The sequence below is a fragment of the Vulpes lagopus genome, chromosome 2, assembly GCF_018345385.1.
Source record: "Vulpes lagopus strain Blue_001 chromosome 2, ASM1834538v1, whole genome shotgun sequence".
NCBI lineage: Eukaryota > Metazoa > Chordata > Mammalia > Carnivora > Canidae > Vulpes > Vulpes lagopus.
The window spans coordinates 105,567,689-105,584,936 of NC_054825.1; positions in this window are offsets into that span (position 1 = coordinate 105,567,689).

Consider the following 17,248-nt stretch of genomic DNA (forward strand, 5'->3'; position numbering starts at 1 on the left):
AAAACAAAAACAAATATTGGTAGGACATATTTTGGTGGAGTGTCATTTACTATCTTCTCCAGAAACGCCTCACATTTTTGTGAAAGGCAACCTTGGTTTTCGTTGCCAGGCATGGAGAAGCACTATAAATTCCCCTGTGTGCCTTTCTTTTGTCTTTTCCCCTCCATTTACAGGAAAAGAGTATACAAAGAAAATGTAAGTAAAATGATCTCTAAATCTCAGATCTGACAAACCAAAAATTTAGTATTAACAATATTTGGAATTAATTTGTGAGTACACTGTGTTCCTTGGAAGGGTTCAAAGTTATTTGAATAAAGGAAACACCATATTCACATTTTGATGCAGAGCTCTGCTTGGCCCTTGGTCACACACATAGTAGTTAAGTAACATAATAGGAAACAGAGTGTCTGGCTCCTGGTTCTAGCACTCTGATGACTTTGGCACTAGTTCTTCTGTGACTTGGCAGCCAAAGTCAGAATAGCAGTAATGGAAGCAACCAAAAGGTGAGACCAAAAGGTGAAGTTTTGCCAAGACTGGTCCATTTTCCTCTGTTCAGTTGATATTTGATGAGTGCCTACCATGTGTCAGGAATTATGCTAGGTGTTGATATGTTAAGGAATAAACAAAATCTCTGCCTTCATTGGAGCTGACTAGAGGTTAAAACATTATGTCAGACTTTATGTATTTTTAAATCTATGGATATTTGAAGTCTTCATAACTTATGGAGATATGTACCACCTTATTAAAAAGTAAATCAGTACTCATCATCCAGTAGGGGCTTAAATACTCCAAATTCAACATTGTAAATACCCAGATTCTCCATTTGCTTGTGCAACTTCTTCCTGCCGTTCCATTTATTCCTTTATTCAACAGATATTAGATACAGTGGCAGAGAAGACCTCTCTGGAAAGAGGGATCTGAAACTAAGTGGAAGAATGGTGGTATTGGTAGGAGTAGGGGTGGAGTTGGCTGAGGCAAGGAGAATGTCCCAGAGGAGGGAAGTAGCATATGCAATGACCTGGATGAAAAAGAGTATATTCCCTTTTTTTTTTTTTTCATTTTTTCCTGGAGTAGCTCGCTTATGTATGTATGTATGTATGTATTTATTATTTTTAAAGATTTATTTATTATTTATTTGAGAGAGAGAGACAGAGAGAGAGAGAGAGAGAGCATGAACAGGAGGGGCAGAAGGAGAGGGAGAGAGAATCCCAAGCAGACTTTTTGCTGAGCATGGAGCCCGATGTTGGGCTTGATCCCACAACTCTGAGATCACAACCTGAGCAGAAACCAAGAGTTGGATGCTTAACCAACTGTGCCACCCACTCAGATACCCCTTATTTATTTATTTATTTATTTATTTATTTACTTCTATTTTGCTTCAAATTTTACTTTAAAATTTTTTTTAATACATTTTTTTTTATTGGTGTTCAATTTACCAACATATAGAATAACACCCAGTGCTCATCCTGTCAAGTGCCCCCCTCAGTGCCCGTCACCCATTCACCCCCACCCCCGTCCTCCTCCCCTTCCACCACCCCTAGTTCGCTTCCCAGAGTTAGGAGTCTTTATGTTCTGTCTCCCTTCCTGATATTTCCCACACACTTCTTCTCCCTTCCCTTATATTCCCTTTCACTATTATTTATATTCCCCAAATGAATGAGAACATACACTGTTTGTCCTTCTCCGATTGACGTATTTCACTCAGCATAATACCCTCCAGTTCCATCCACGTTGAAGCAAATGGTGGGTATTTGTCGTTTCTAATGGCTGAGTAATATTCCATTGTATGCATAAACCACAGCTTCTTTATCCATTCATCTTTCAATGGACACCGAGGCTCCTTCCACAGTTTGGCTATTGTGGACATTGCTGCTAGAAACATCGGGGTGCAGGTGTCCCAGCGTTTCATTGCATCTGAATCTTTGGGGTGAATCCTCAACAGTGCAATTGCTGGGTCGTAGGGCAGGTCTATTTTTAACTCTTTGAGGAACCTCCACACAGTTTTCCAGAGTGGCTGCACCAGTTCACATTCCCACCAACAGTGTAAGAGGGTTCCCTTTTCTCCGCATCCTCTCCAACATTTGTGGTTTCCTGCCTTGTTAATTTTCCCCATTCTCACTGGTGTGAGGTGGTATCTCATTGTGATTTTGATTTGTATTTCCCTGATGGCAAGTGATGCAGAGCATTTTCTCATGTGCATGTTGGCCATGTCCATGTCTTCCTCTATGAGATTTCTCTTCATGTCTTTTGCCCATTTCATGATTGGATTGTTTGTTTCTTTGGTGTTGAGTTTAATAAGTTCTTTATAGATCTTGGAAACTAGCCCTTTATCTGATATGTCATTTGCAAATATCTTCTCCCATTCTGTAGGTTGTCTTTTAGTTTTGTTGACTGTATCCTTTGCTGTGCAAAAGCTTCTTATCTTGACGAAGTCCCAATAGTTCATTTTTGCTTTTGTTTCTTTTGCCTTTGTGGATGTATCTTGCAAGAAGTTACTGTGGCCAAGTTCAAAAAGGGTGTTGCCTGTGTTCTCCTCTAGGATTTTGATGGAATCTTGTCTCACATTTAGATCTTTCATCCATTTTGAGTTTATCTTTGTGTATGGTGCAAGAGAGTGGTCCAGTTTCATTCTTCTGCATGTGGATGTCCAATTTTCCCAGCACCATTTATTGAAGAGACTGTCTTTCTTCCAATGGATAGTCTTTTCTCCTTTATCGAATATTAGATGACCGTACATTTCAGGGTCCACTTCTGGGTTCTCTATTCTGTTCCATTGATCTATGTGTCTGTTTTTGTGCCAGTACCACACTGTCTTGATGACCACAGCTTTGTAGTACAACCTGAAATCTGGCATTGTGATGCCCCCAGCTATGGTTTTCTTTTTTAAAATTCCCCTGGCTATTCGGGGTCTTTTCTGATTCCACACAAATCTTAAAATAATTTGTTCTAACTCTCTGGAGAAAGTCCATGGTATTTTGATAGGGATTGCATTAAACGTATAAATTGCCCTGGGTAACACTGACATTTTTACAATATTAATTCTGCCAATCCATGAGCATGGAATATTTTTCCATCTCTTTGTGTCTTCCTCAATCACTTTCAGAAGTGTTCTATAGTTTTTAGGGTATAGATCTTTTACCTCTTTGGTTAGGTTTATTCCTAGGTATCTTATGCTTTTGGGTGCAATTGTAAATGGGATTGACTCCTTAATTTCTCTTTCTTCAGTCTCATTGTTAGTGTATAGAAATGCCATTGATTTCTGGGCATTGATTTTGTATCCTGCCACGCTACCAAATTGCTGTATGAGTTCTAGCAATCTTGGGGTGGAGGCTTTTGGGTTTTCTATGTAGAGTATCATGTCATCGGCGAAGAGAGAGAGTTTGACTTCTTCTTTGCCAATTTGAATGCCTTTAATGTCTTTTTGTTGTCTGATTGCTGAGGCGAGGACTTCCAGAACTATGTTGAACAGCAGTGGTGAGAGTGGACATCCCTGTCTTGTTCCTGATCTTAGGGGAAAGGCTCCCAGTGCTTCCCCATTGAGAATGATATTTGCTGTGGGCTTTTCGTAAATGGCTTTTAAGATGTCGAGGAAAGTTCCCTCTATCCCAACACTCTGAAGGGTTTTGATCAGGAATGGATGCTGTATTTTGTCAAATGCTTTCTCTGCATCTAATGAGAGTATCATATGGTTCTTGGTTTTTCTCTTGCTGATATGATGAATCACATTGATGGTTTTACGAGTGTTGAACCAGCCTTGTGTCCTAGGGATAAATCCTACTTGGTCATGGTGAATAATTTTCTTAATGTGTTGTTGGATCCTATTGGCTAGTATCTTGTTGAGAATTTTTGCATCCATGTTCATCAGGGATATTGGTCTGTAATTCTCCTTTTTGGTGGGGTCTTTGTCTGGTTTTGGAATTAAGGTGATGCTGGCCTCATAGAATGAATTTGGAAGTACTCCATCTCTTTCTATCTTTCCAAACAGCTTTAGGAGAATAGGTATGATTTCTTCTTTAAACGTTTGATAGAATTCCCCTGGGAAGCCATCTGTTCCCTGGGCTTTTGTGTCTTGGGAGGTTTTTGTTGATTGCTTCAATTTCCTCCCTGGTTATTGGCCTGTTCAGGTTTTCTATTTCTTCCTGTTCCAGTTTTGGTAGTTTGTGGCTTTCCAGGAATACGTCCATTTCTTCTAGATTGCCTAATTTATTGGCGTAGAGCTGTTCATAATATGTTTTTAAAATCGTTTGTATTTCCTTGGTGTTGGTAGTGATCTCTCCTTTCTCATTCATGATTTTATTAATTTGAGTCATCTCTCTCTTCTTTTTAATAAAGCTGGCTAATGGTTTATCTATCTTATTAATTCTTTCAAAGAACCAACTCCTGGTTCTGTTGATCTGTTCCACAGTTCTTTTGGTCTTGATTTCATTGAGTTCTGCTCGAATCTTTATTAACTCTCTTCTTCTGCTGGGTGTAGGATCTATTTGCTGTTTTTTCTCTAGCTCCTTTATGTGTAAGGTTTGTTTTTGTATTTGAGTTCTTTCCAGTTTTTGAATGGATGCTTGTATTGCGATGTATTTCCCCCTTTGGACTGCTTTTGCTGCATCCCAAAGATTTTGAACGGTTGTATCTCATTCTCATTAGTTTCCATGAATCTTTTTAATTCTTCCTTAATTTCCTGGCTGACCCTTTCATCCTTTAGCAGGATGGTCCTTAACCTCCACGTGTTTGAGGTCCTTCCAAACTTCTTGTTGTGATTTAGTTCTAACTTCAAGGCATTATGGTCTGAGAATATGCAGGGGACGATCCCAATCTTTTGGTATCGGTTCAGACCCGATTTGTGACCCAGTATGTGGTCTATTCTGGAGAAAGTTCCATGTGCACTTGAGAAGAATGTGTATTCAGTTGAGTTTGGATGTAAAGTTCTGTAGATATCGGTGAAATCCATCTGGACCAGTGTATCATTTAAAGCTCTCGTTTCTTTGGAGATGTTGTGCTTAGAAGACCTATCGAGTATAGAAAGAGCTAGATTGAAGTCACCAAGTATAAGTGTATTATTATCTAAGTATTTCTTCACTTGGTTATTAATTGATTTATATATTTGGCAGCTCCCACATTCGGGGCATATATATTGAGGATTGTTAAGTCCTCTTGTTGGATAGATCCTTTAAGTATGATATAGTGTCCCTCTTCATCTCTCACTATAGTCTTCGGGGTAAATTTTAGTTTATCTGATAAATGGATGGCTATCCCTGCTTTCTTTTGAGGACCATTTGAATGGTAAATGGTTCTCCAACCTTTTATTTTCAGGCTGTAGGTGTCCTTCTGTCTAAAATGAGTCTCTTGTAGACAGCAAATAGATGGGTCCCGCTTTTTTATCCAGTCTGAAACCCTGCGCCTTTTGATGGGGTCATTAAGCCCATTCACGTTCAGAGTTACTATTGAAAGGTATGAGTTTAGTGTCATCATGATATCTATTCAGTCCTTGTTTTTGTGGATTGTTCCACTGAACTTCTTCTTAAAGGGGAATTTTAAGAGTTCCCCTTAAAATTTCTTGCAGAGCTGGTTTGGAGGTCACATATTCTTTCAGTTCCTGCCTGTCTTGGAAGCTCCTTATCTCTCCTTTCATTTTGAATGAGAGCCTTGCTGGATAAAGTATTCTTGGTTGCATGTTCTTCTCATTTAGGACCCTGAATATATCCTGCCAGCCCTTTCTGGCCTGCCAGGTCTCTGTGGAGAGGTCTGCTGTTACCCTAATATTCCTCCCCATAAAAGTCAGGGATTTCTTGTCTCTTTCTGCTTTAAGGATCTTCTCTTTGTCTTTGGAATTTGCAAGCTTCACTATTAAATGTCGAGGTGTTGAATGGTTTTTATTGATTTTAGGGGGGGATCTCTCTATTTCCTGGATGAATGCCTGTTTCCCTTCCCAGATTAGGAAAGTTTTCAGCTATGATTTGTTCAAATACATATTCTGGCCCTCTGTCCCTTTCAGCACCCTTAGGAACCCCAATGAAACGTAGGTTTTTCTTCCTCAGGCTGTCGTTTATTTCCCTTAATCTATCCTCATGGTCTGTTCATTGTTTGTCTCTTTTTTCCTCAGTTTCCCTCTTTGCCATCAACTTGTTTTATATGTCACTCACTCATTCTTCCACCTCGTTAAGCCTCATCATTAGGACTTCTAGTTTGGATTGCATACATTCAATTGATTTTTAATTTCTGCCTGATTGGATCTAAATTCTGCAGTCATGAAGTCTCTTGAGTCCTTTATGCTTTTTTCTAGAGCCACCAGTAGCTGTATAATAGTGCTTCTGAATTGGCTTTCTGACATTGAATTGTAATCCAGATTTTGTAACTCTGTGGGAGAGAGGACTGTTTCTGATTCTTTCTTTTGAGGTGAGGTTTTCCTTCTAGTCATTTTGCTCAGTGCAGAGTGGCCAAAAACAAGTTGTATTGGGAAAAGGAGAAAAAAAGAGAAGAGAAAGAATGAAAGAAAAGAGAAAAAGAAAAAAAGGAAGAAAAAAAGAAAAAAGAAGAAAAAGAGAAAGAAAAAGAAAGAAAGGAAAAAAAGGGGGGTGGGGAAGCAAACAAATCAAAAAGCAAACAAAACAAAACAAAACACGGGGAGTATCTTCTGATTCTGTATACTTTAAGTCCCTTGACTTCCCCTGGAACTGGTCCGTCTCGCTGGTCTTCTGAGGGAGGGGCCTGTTGTGCTGGTTCTCAGGTGTGAGCACTTGGGGGAGCTGCTCTGCCCCCTGCCTGGTGCAGGGCTCAGTGGGGGGTGTTTACCCCGTGAGGCCCCGGGAGGAAGCCACAGTGGCGGGGCCAGCTCTGCAGCCCTGGAGTCAGCCCCCACAGGAACTCCGGGGCTCTCCGTCTGCAGGGCCTGGAGGCTCCGGGGCGGGGCCGCTGATCTGCTCAGCTCGGGGCAGGAGCCTCCTTGCTGTCCTGGGCCCTCCCGGCCTCTGCCTGTCCCGGGGGGAGGCCAGATCCTGGGCTGTGTCCCGGCGCCCTGTGCTCCGGGGCCTGCGCTGTTGGATTCGCTCCCGCCCCGCAGCCCCCTCCGCGGAGCCGCCGCCCGAGCCCCTCCGAGCTGCTCCGGGTCCCGCCGAGCGCTGCAGCCCTTAGGGAGCTCGGCGCATCTCCCGGGGCGCAGGTGCCTGTTAGTGTCCCAGGGAGCCCGAGGGCATCCCCGCCCTCCTGGGTCCTGCTCTAACTCCCTGCGGGCCCCTTTCCGCGGGGAAGGTTGGTGCAGCTCCTGCTCCTCCGGGACGGGGCTCTCCTGTCCTGGGGACACTCGCCCCGGCCTCAGCCCGGCTCCTCGCGGGGCCCCTCCCCCTCGGAGGCCTTTTGTTTCTTTATTTCTTTTTCCCCGTCTTCCTACCTTGATAGAAGCGCGAACTCTTCTCACTGTAGCATTCCAGCTGTTCTCTCTTTAAATCTCAGGCGAATTCGTAGATTTTCAGGATGATTTGAAGGTTATCTAGGTAATTTGGTGGGGACAGGTGACTTGGGGACCCTACTCTTCCGCCATCTTGCCCCTCCTCCTTCTTCAAATTTTAATTTAAATTCCAGTTAGTTAACATACAGTGCAATTCTAACATAGAGTAGATTTTGTGGTTCACCAGTTACATACAACACCCAGTGCTCATAACAGCAAGTGCCCTCCTTCATCCCCATCACCCCTCTAGCCCATCCCCCTACCCTGCTCCCTCCATCAACCCTCAATTTTTTCTCTGTTGTGAAGAGTCTCTTATGGTTTGTTTCCCTCTCTTCTCCCTCCACCCCCTATATGTTCATCTGTTTTGTTTCTCAAATTCCACATATGGGTGAAATTATATGGTATTTGTTTTTCTCTGACTTATTTCACTTAGTATAATACCCTCTAGCTCTATCAATGTCCTTGCAAATGGCAAGATTTCTTTTTTTTTTCATGGCTGAGGAATATTCTATTATATATTTATACACATCTTCCTTATCCATTCATCACTTGATGGACATTTTAGCTCTCTCCATAGTTTAGCTGTTGTTGATTCATATTCCCTTCTTGTATGAAAGCCACTAGAAAGCCCAGCCCCCATGCCCCCCAGCCTCCTCTAGTTTTCCCATCTTCCTCTTGGGCAGGTGGGTTTTCTTTTAGTCTTCCTTTTCTCTGTGCCCTATCTCTTTTTATTACTTTCTCCTCCTGTCCTTTCTTGTGTTCCCTCACTTCATATCTTTCCTATCTTCTTATCATTTCATCCTTGAACTTTAAGTGTGTCTGGAATCTAGTTATTTTCTGGCCATAATGTAATTGTTTTTCTTTTTTTCATAATGTAATTGTTTGAACCAAAATCTATTGAGTTTGTGAACTTGCCACGTTTAGACGCCATTAAATATAAACTTGTAACAATCTCATAGATGAACTTGTGAAGGAATCAGTATTTGTTCATCATGTTGGAGTTTGCATGGTGACTTTGCACATGTTACCTCATTTAATCCCAGCCCTAACTTGCCAAGGAAGTGTCCTCAAGGGAGATCAAGGCTGCAAAGACTTTGCTGAAATCTAAAAGCTAATAAATAGTGGAGGTGGATCTGAAACCCAGGCTTTCTGACTCCAAATCACCTCTGCCTTTTCCATAGACAATACCATTGCCCTGCATAAAGATTGCAGATTTAATTTTAGTAACTTGCACAAGGCTTACACTGAATAGGATTTAAGGTCTCAAATGATTTTTAAGATTGAGACTCTAATTTAGATCAACTACCCTTCAAGATGACATGGATAGAATGAATTAAACAACTCATTTTTATCTCCTTCCTCCCCATAAAACTTGGGTTGTATCTATTTGTTCAAGTGGCTTTTTATTCACTTGATTTTCTGAATTTTCTAAATCAGGAGCTGATAAACTTTTTCTGTAAAGGGCCAGATAGTAAATGTTTTTGGCTTTGTGCAACTGCTCAACTCCTCCACTGTAGTGTAAAAGCAGCCATAGACAGTGTGTGAATAAATGAATGGGGCTGTGTTTCAATAAAAGTTTATTTATAAAAACAAGCAGCTGACTGAATTTGGCACCGAGGCAGTCATCTGCTGACCCTTGTTTAAGATAAATGATCTAGATATTTATTTCTCATAGTACTTAGGATTTTCTTCAACTATGAGCAGTGACCTAAACAAGAGGGATGTTTATTTCTTTCTAATAAAATGCTCAGGGATGGGTAGTCCTGTGTTGGTATGGTAGCTCTGTTCTGGGAAATCCTCATGGATCCAGTGGCCTTCCAGCTCACTATCCCTCAGTCTTAGATCTGAGATGACAACATCCAGTTCCAGGTAGTAGGATGGGAGAAAGACGTGAGAGAAGGATACATCCGAACTGACTCTTAAGGGAAGTTCCCAGAAGTTATTGCATGACACTTCCTCTCTCATTCTATTGGCTAGAGCTAATGGCCACTGGTTTCATTGCAAGAAAGTCTGGGAAATAGATTTTATTCTGGGTGGTCATGTGCCTGACTTAAAATCTGTTATGTGAAAGTAAGTGAAACTAGGTATTGGGAGAATCTGTTCCTGCTACATACCTCTTACTTTGTTCTGTAGCTGAATTTCATTTGTGCTATTGCTAATATAATATTGAACAGTGAGCCCCATTTCCTGTTTGTCTCTAATAGGAATGCTGCTAATGTTTCACTTTTAAGTATGATTGTAGCAGATTTCTGGTAGAGATCCTATATCAATTTAAATAAATTTTATTTTTGGTTTGTTGATTATTTTTTTCAGGACTGAATAAGCCTGGTGATCTTCTGATGAGACAGACCTGGCTATCCCCCTCTTTATATGGTTCATAAGAATGACTTTAAGACCATCTGAACTGAAAAGTATAGGATTCCTCATGTGGATGAGCCAGGCTTTCTCAGTTCTCCAGGGATGTCTGGCCATGCTGCCAGTGCTTCAATCTCTGATCTCACCCTGAGGAAAATCAAAGATGCCCACATATGAAATCACCTTTCTGGTTCTCTGCAGAGAACCAGAGCCCCTGCTCTGTCAGACTTGTTCGTGGCTGGTATATTATGATGATTTTCTATCCTTCTGTGGTATAAACTGTAAAATAGTTCAGTGAGTATTTGCATTGGGCATCTCTTCCCTGTTTGTATAGGCTTGTCTCAGCAGATGTTGGGAGAATTTATTGCTTGCTATCAGGATAAAGGCTAATCCTGTATTCCTTGTTGAAATCACAGTCCCCAGCCTCTATGTTTAAATTCCCTATAGACAGTCTACTGGAGACACCCACTGAAAAAACTTCTTCCTTTCTACTTAGTCATCCTTTTGGGTGTCCATATTTGGCTTGCCCCTATTTCACCTGCCTTCTTGCTTTGGAGAGATCTTGACTTGTTTTTTTCTGGACTGATGGTACCTACTTGCCCCTTCCTAAAGAAACTACTGCTATGGTCTGTTTTCATGCCAGGTCCTCCCTGTGGGAAGGAGTCCTATGTCTGGCATGCCCAACCAGCTCTATCACATCCCTTTGTCCCTAGGCTGCCACAGAGCACCGTATCACCGTTAGTTCAAGTCATGCGAGCCACACCACATGTGTGCTCACCATATCTCTTCTCCCTTAACATGGAGGCCAGCCATGTTTGCAATCGAGCATGTTCCATGAGCCTGTGTCCAATAGCTGAGTCACAGTGGGCATGTCCCATGAGTAAGAAATACCCTTTGCTGGTCCACAGAGGTATTTGAGCTGTTTGTTTCCTGCAGCATAACCTAGCCCACCCTGACTGATACATAGTGAAACAGATTCTTTATGATGGGATTTCTCATGTCCTCTAAAACCCTGCTGTGCTGTGTGAATCTCCCAGATGGAGATGAGGCATACTGCCTTCTCAGTCTTTATGCCCAGCACACTCTTAACTGAAGCATCTATTGAGGCTTGGACTGTTGTTCCAAAGAAGACAAATGGACGCATGGTTGTTCATGTTTCTCCAATTAGGTCGAAAGCCCCTCAGTGTGTGCCCAGGGACTAGGACATGTCTGGCACAGGGTTAAGTTCAACAAAAACATATTGATAATATAAAAAATTGACAACCATCCCTGTCACCTCTATGGCCACTCACGTGAACAATTTATTTATTTATTTGTTTCGGGAAATTGAGTTAAGTATTTTGTGCCTCCTGCTTGAGTCAAATGAGGTCCTGTCTAGCGGATGGAAAGACCACTGACCTCTACAGGTGCTTCTTGGAGTGGGGGGAGCGCTTGGGGGAGCAGAGAGCTGTGTGAGAAGCTGATTTCCAGAAGAGGTGAGGAAGGTAAATGAGTAGGATTCTAATGCTAGAAACTGGGCAGGAATCACTGTGCAGCAGAGATGTGGTTTTAAGGCCTGTACTAAACTGTCTATAGCTATTAGAACACTTTTTGAAGCTCTTCCCAATAGGATAATAGCAATTGCTTCTTAACAGATGTGGTTGTTAGGGGGAGAGGGTGCTGCCCTTTTTTTCACAAAACAAAACAAAACCCAAACAAAACCAAAAACGGGCCATCTTTTCTTAAAAGCAATTGTGAGAAAGATTCCTGCATCCAGGAGTGAAGGGAGCAGTGTTAGCAGAAGACATTTTTGGCCTCCGGTTAAGGCCAAGGCCAGGAGCTCCAGGGAGCAGTGAGAGGCTGCGGGGGCCTGTGATTTCCGCCCCTTCTGAGCCCTGACAGCAGCGGCACCTGAGTAATAGCAGCGCTGCCCACTCTGCGGCAAGTGGGAGGACAGGAAAAGTCAAACCACAGAGTGGGCTTCTTAGCTGCTGGAGCAGTGGCCTCTGTCCTTACCTTTGAGGGGGCTTGGGAGGCCCCCGGGGGAGGAAGGAAGGTTGGGTGTTAATTTGAAGGTCCTGTCATGGTTTCTGTGGTAAACCATGGTTTTTCCAGGCCCTCAGATTTTGGGGCCCACCACACGGTGGCCGCCCACCCTCCCGCCCTGCTGACCCAGCGCAGCTTTCTCTCCCCCAGGCCTTGTCTCACTGAGGAAGTGGGCATTTGGCCCTTCTCACTGAAAAGAGAAAGCACTTCTCAAGTTGGATTGTGATTTGTGAGAGATGAAGGAAAAATAAAATAAAACTAGGGACAGTTTGGGTGGCTCAGTGGTTGAGCGTCTGCCTTTGGCTAAGGGCGTGATCCTGGGGTCCTAGGATCAAGTCTCACATGGGGCTTCCCACAGGGAGTCTGCTTCTCCCTTTTCCTATATCTCTGCCTCTCTCTGTGTGTCTCTCATAAATAAACAAACAAATAAATAAACTAAAAACAAAAAAAGAAAACTAGAACTTCATGGATCCAGGCATTTTTTTCTAGGTTGGTATTTATTGGGCACTTTTATTGTGCCTGGCATGGTGATAAACATTTTCCAGTCATTACCCCTGCAAGCCTTCCCACCAGGGTCACGTGGCGCTTCTGCTGTGGTTCACATTCTGTGCAGGACAAGACTGGCATCCCCCGAGGCAGGGATGGGGCTTGATTCAGGGCCAGCTGAGCCCCCAGCTTCAGGTCTTTACCACGCTGCTGCCCTCTGTGGTGTGGCCATTCTGAAATGTCCCAGCTGAAGCAGTGACTTGATGGGAACTCCATCCCCTAACCAGGTCAGCAACTCTCTAATTATCCATAGAAAGTTTATCAAGTACCTGCTCTGTGGGAATCCAAGGTGAATGAGGTCTGCCCTGTTCAGGAGGTGCCTGGGTCTTGTGCAATTGTAGGGGGATGAGGGAATTCATGGTGGAGGAGTGGATCAGGGTGAAGGCCCAGAAATGGGAGCGCACAGGGTAAGCTGTAAGTGTTCCTGTGCATGTGTTAGGGGTGGGGAGGAGGCAGGAGATGTGTGTCAGGCTGGAGAGGAAGGGGTTCTCTGTGCCGTACAGCCCTGGGGGGCCTCTCAGTTCCACTGAGAACTGGAAGTGATAAGAGAAAGGTGAGGTGGGCTGTTTGGCAGAATCAGAGTCTTAGAGCAAAGTAGGGTCTAGAAGGTGAAATGGGCAGGGAGAGCAGGACAACTGCCAGACAAGAGAGGAGGAGGGCCTGGCAGAAGGTGCAGGGCAGGGGTGGGGTGCATAGCCTTAGGCATTGGGGGAAAGAAAGGATGGAAGATGTTTTAGCTTTTGTTTGGGCCACACTGTTCAGGCCCTCCCTGGAGAGGGACATCTGTCTTGGCCTTGTTCACACCCCCTTAGTGAGCTTTCAGGGCAGGATTACCTAAGTGGAGGGTGGTGGGCTTTAGGCTTCTATATTTCATTTGCTCACTTCTATTCTTTGTCTCCATGGCATCATTTGCGAGAAGACTGCCCTCCCCCCTTCCCCCTGCCTTAAAAACACCTGGAGGAAGTCAGAAGTCATTGAAGACACAGTGGGATTTGACCAGTAAAGGGGCATCACCCTTCCCTTTGGTCTTCCCTAGCTTTGCTCTGGGTCTCCCCAGGTTCCAGAGAACAGCATTCTGGGACTCAGAGTTTGCAGAAAATGAAAACACTTGACAATTAGTAAAACTGAACAGAGACGTGCTGTGAGGAAATATTAATGCCGGACCATTTAAGGATAAAGTCTCTTGTAGGACATCTGAATCGCCAAGACATAAATGATACTTTCAGAGAACACATGGCTCTACAAGGGGAGGAGGAGAGGAAGGCAAATTCAGATGAATCTGTTAGTTGGTGTCCTTGGTAAAACTGGGTTATGGCGTCTTGGGACCCATTGTTTATCATTTTTACTTAAGTTTTGTTTTGCAGTCTTCATTAGCTATATCAAAAGAGTCTAGCCCAAACTGACTACTGACATTTGGGCCCGGACCCATGAGGCCCTGTGTAGAGTCCAAAACTTAGGCTGTCCTCTTGGGGGACAGAGATGGGCAGCCAGTGTTCATTGTGTTAACAGAACAAGAGACTGGACCAAGTTCTATGCAGCATGGAACCAACACCCAGTGGGTCCATTTCTGGTCAGGCTTTAACAGTACATGACAGGAGACATGGAGCCTTTAAGAAATTTAAGAATAACCCACAACACTCCCCCATGTCCCACTCCATCTAAACTCTGGGCCTGTCCCACCTTTGGCACCGCAGCAAGAGGTGGTCCCTTTGTTGATGCTGGGCTCATTGTTGCCTACATCACAGAGTGACCCCGAGTGCCTGGCGGTGGGGGTGGGGTGGTCGTGGGCTTCTCTTCTGTAGAAAGGGCCACATGCTGAGATTCTGGGAAAGGGGAAGTCCCTTATTTCCCTCTGACCTTGCTCTAAGTTAGTGTAATGGTGTTCACTGGATGGAAGAAATCATCTCAATAATTCTTTTTGTTTATTTTTTAAACTAACCCTCATCCCTGGCAGTGCTTCCTAAGGCAGTGCTCCCCTAAGAGCAGAGAGGAAGGGAAAGAGGAAGAGGGGCTGTGCTCAGTGCTGCCTGGCCCCAGCCCCTCTCCTGGCCCATGCTTTGTGACCAGAACGTCCGCCCTCTAATCAACTTTCCCTCCTCCTTACATTTAGGAGTTCCTCTAAAAAGCAGACATGGAACAAGAGAATCTGTGACTGAAAGAATAAAAAAGAAAAAAAGACCTTACGGGAATTTTGAATTACTTACAGTCCCCCCCCCCCCCCATACTATTCTGGAAATTTACTCACTTTTAGTTTTTAAGCACCAAGAGCTAGACACACTGACCTTTACTCACACCTCCGAGGGAGCTCAATGACTTCAATTTGTGGGTATGTGCACAAAACCCAGAAGCAACAGGAGAGGGACTTAGACCATCTATCTGTTGTCTGTCTCCAAAGCTCACATTCACTTCAAAACTCTGCTTGCACACCACAAACTCTGATAGTCTCAATGATGGGAGACAATCTAGGAACCTCTAGGTCAGCACCAATCTCCCGAGAAAAGCAGAGAAAGTAAATTGCTTTTGAAAAAGAACTGGTTGTCTTGAGCTGGGCAGGAAAATGATGGTGCCTGGGCAGGAGCTAGCAGCCAGGGAGACGGGGGCAAAGTGGCAGAAAAGAAAATATCCCGTTTTTATGGCACTAGTTCTATGCTTTACAAAAAGGACTCTGACATTCGAATTAACATCCAAAAACATTTGAGAAGGATTGACTTCTTAGTCAAGGGGATTGCATTTGCATTTATGATAACCAACAAGATTTAGCAACATTTTGTTTGTGTGAAAATATAAGGTTGGGATCTCCTGATAGGAAAAGTCTGCATCTATCTCCGCATCTGGCAATGTAGTGTGTGATGATGCAAACATTACTAGGTAACTTGCAGAAGTGTGACCTTGGGCTTAGATAGAGAATCACATCTTCAGCTTGCTGAATCATATCCTAGCTCGGCCACCTGTCAGCTGTGCCGATGTTTCTTAGTGGGTTTGAAAATCACCTCAGTTGTCCCCCAGGCCCTCTCCTACCTCTGCTTGTCCCCGCAGGACCTAGATATGTTTTTTTTTATACAGCTGACCCAAGAACAATGCAGGGGTTAGGGGCAGTGACCCGCCCAAAGCCAAAAAATCCACGTGTCTAACTTCTGATTCCCTCAGAACTTAACTACCAATAGCGTACTGCTGACCAGAAGCTCTACCAATAATATAAACAGCCGACTAACACATATTATGAATATGTACTATATACTGTATTCTTGCAATAAAGTAAGCTGAGAAATGAAAACGTTAAGAAAATCATAAGAAAGAGAAAGCACATTTACAGTACTGTACTGTATTGTGAGAGACCCCTGTCTAAGTAGACCCACATAGTCAAAACCAATGTTAGTCAAAGGTCAGCTGTACATTTTCTTTTCAGAAGAGGGTGACTTTTAAAATACAAGAAAAACACAGCAATCATCCATAACCCTGCCATCCAGAGACACTCATTCTATTTTATGTGGGTTCATGGTTTGTTTTGGTAGACAGTAGCCGGTAGAGCCTGTCTTCCCTCTTTGCTTTTCTTCACAAACTTGTCTTAAATTCTTAAGAATTTAAGGAGTTCTAGTTAAGAAACCCCCTGGGGATTTCGATCAGCCTAACAATAACAGTGACTTGGGGTGGAAAGGAAAGCTTCAAGATTGAGTCTTCCCATCCATGAATAATATAGAACTCCCCAGAACTGAAGTCTTCCTTTATTTCCTATCGAATCAAAAACATTCTCTATAAAGGTCTTGAGCATTTTTCTCAGGCATAGTTCTGTATTCTAATGATGCTGTTTGCTATCCAAACTAGATCTTTTCTTGTTGCTGTTTTCACATTCTAAAACTTTTACTTCCAGTTTTAAATTTTCTTTTTCTTTTTTCTACTCAGCAGGGTGCATTTTAATTTTGCTTTTCTAAATTTCTGACTTAAATGGTATGCAACTCTCTCTTACTTTCTAATAATTGCATATAAGATATGAAGTATATAACAGGCTAGTTTTAAAGTTCTATACCCAATAGTCAAACAAGAGATCCCATTTTTAGACAATAAATTTATTTTAATAATAGGGTCGGAAGTTTGACCACAGTTCTATTTCAAGATTTTGGAAATCAAAGATAAAAATTGGTGTATACAGTTATCTGCAGTTGAAGAGAAATGAGTTTCACAGGCAACCAGGGTGGAGAGATCAATTGTGCAATGACATCAGTCATAAGAATTCTTTTTGTTTCTATGAAAGTACCAATGTTGCATCACCTATGTATTAAGTAATTACAAATGGATCTATTCTGGGATTAAAACAAGATTGTCATTTCTCCTTCGATGGTATTTTCTTTGAATTGTTCTTTCATAATCCATTAGCCTATTATGATTTGGTTTGGTCAGCAGTAAGAAACTGGCTGATAGAAAAAGACTGTATTTTACTGAAATTTTAAGAAATATTGCCTAAATTGGAACCGTTTGGTGTAATAGAAAAATCAAAATATTAACACTTTAAAAGTAAAAACCTCTTCTCATCAGTCTGAACGCTTCCTACCTTATTTTTTATTATAAACATTTATTTAATGTAGTCATTAGCTAAAAAATAACATATCAATTTTATTACATTTTTATCTATTGTACACAAAATTGGTTACCTAGTAAGTAGCAAATAGTTTTTGAAGCACTTGAAATGTATTCTTGTCTTAGATGTGCAAATGGAGTAGATTTTTAGGTCTTAATAAAACTCCCAAAGCAATATTTGTGGAGGGAAAAACCTTTGGAATTTTGTGAACTACAAATATATTTAAACATGTTCTAATCATAACAGAAAAACTTCCCATGAACCAATTCTCAAATAGTGGGAAAAAACTACACTTATATTCTAAAACTTTA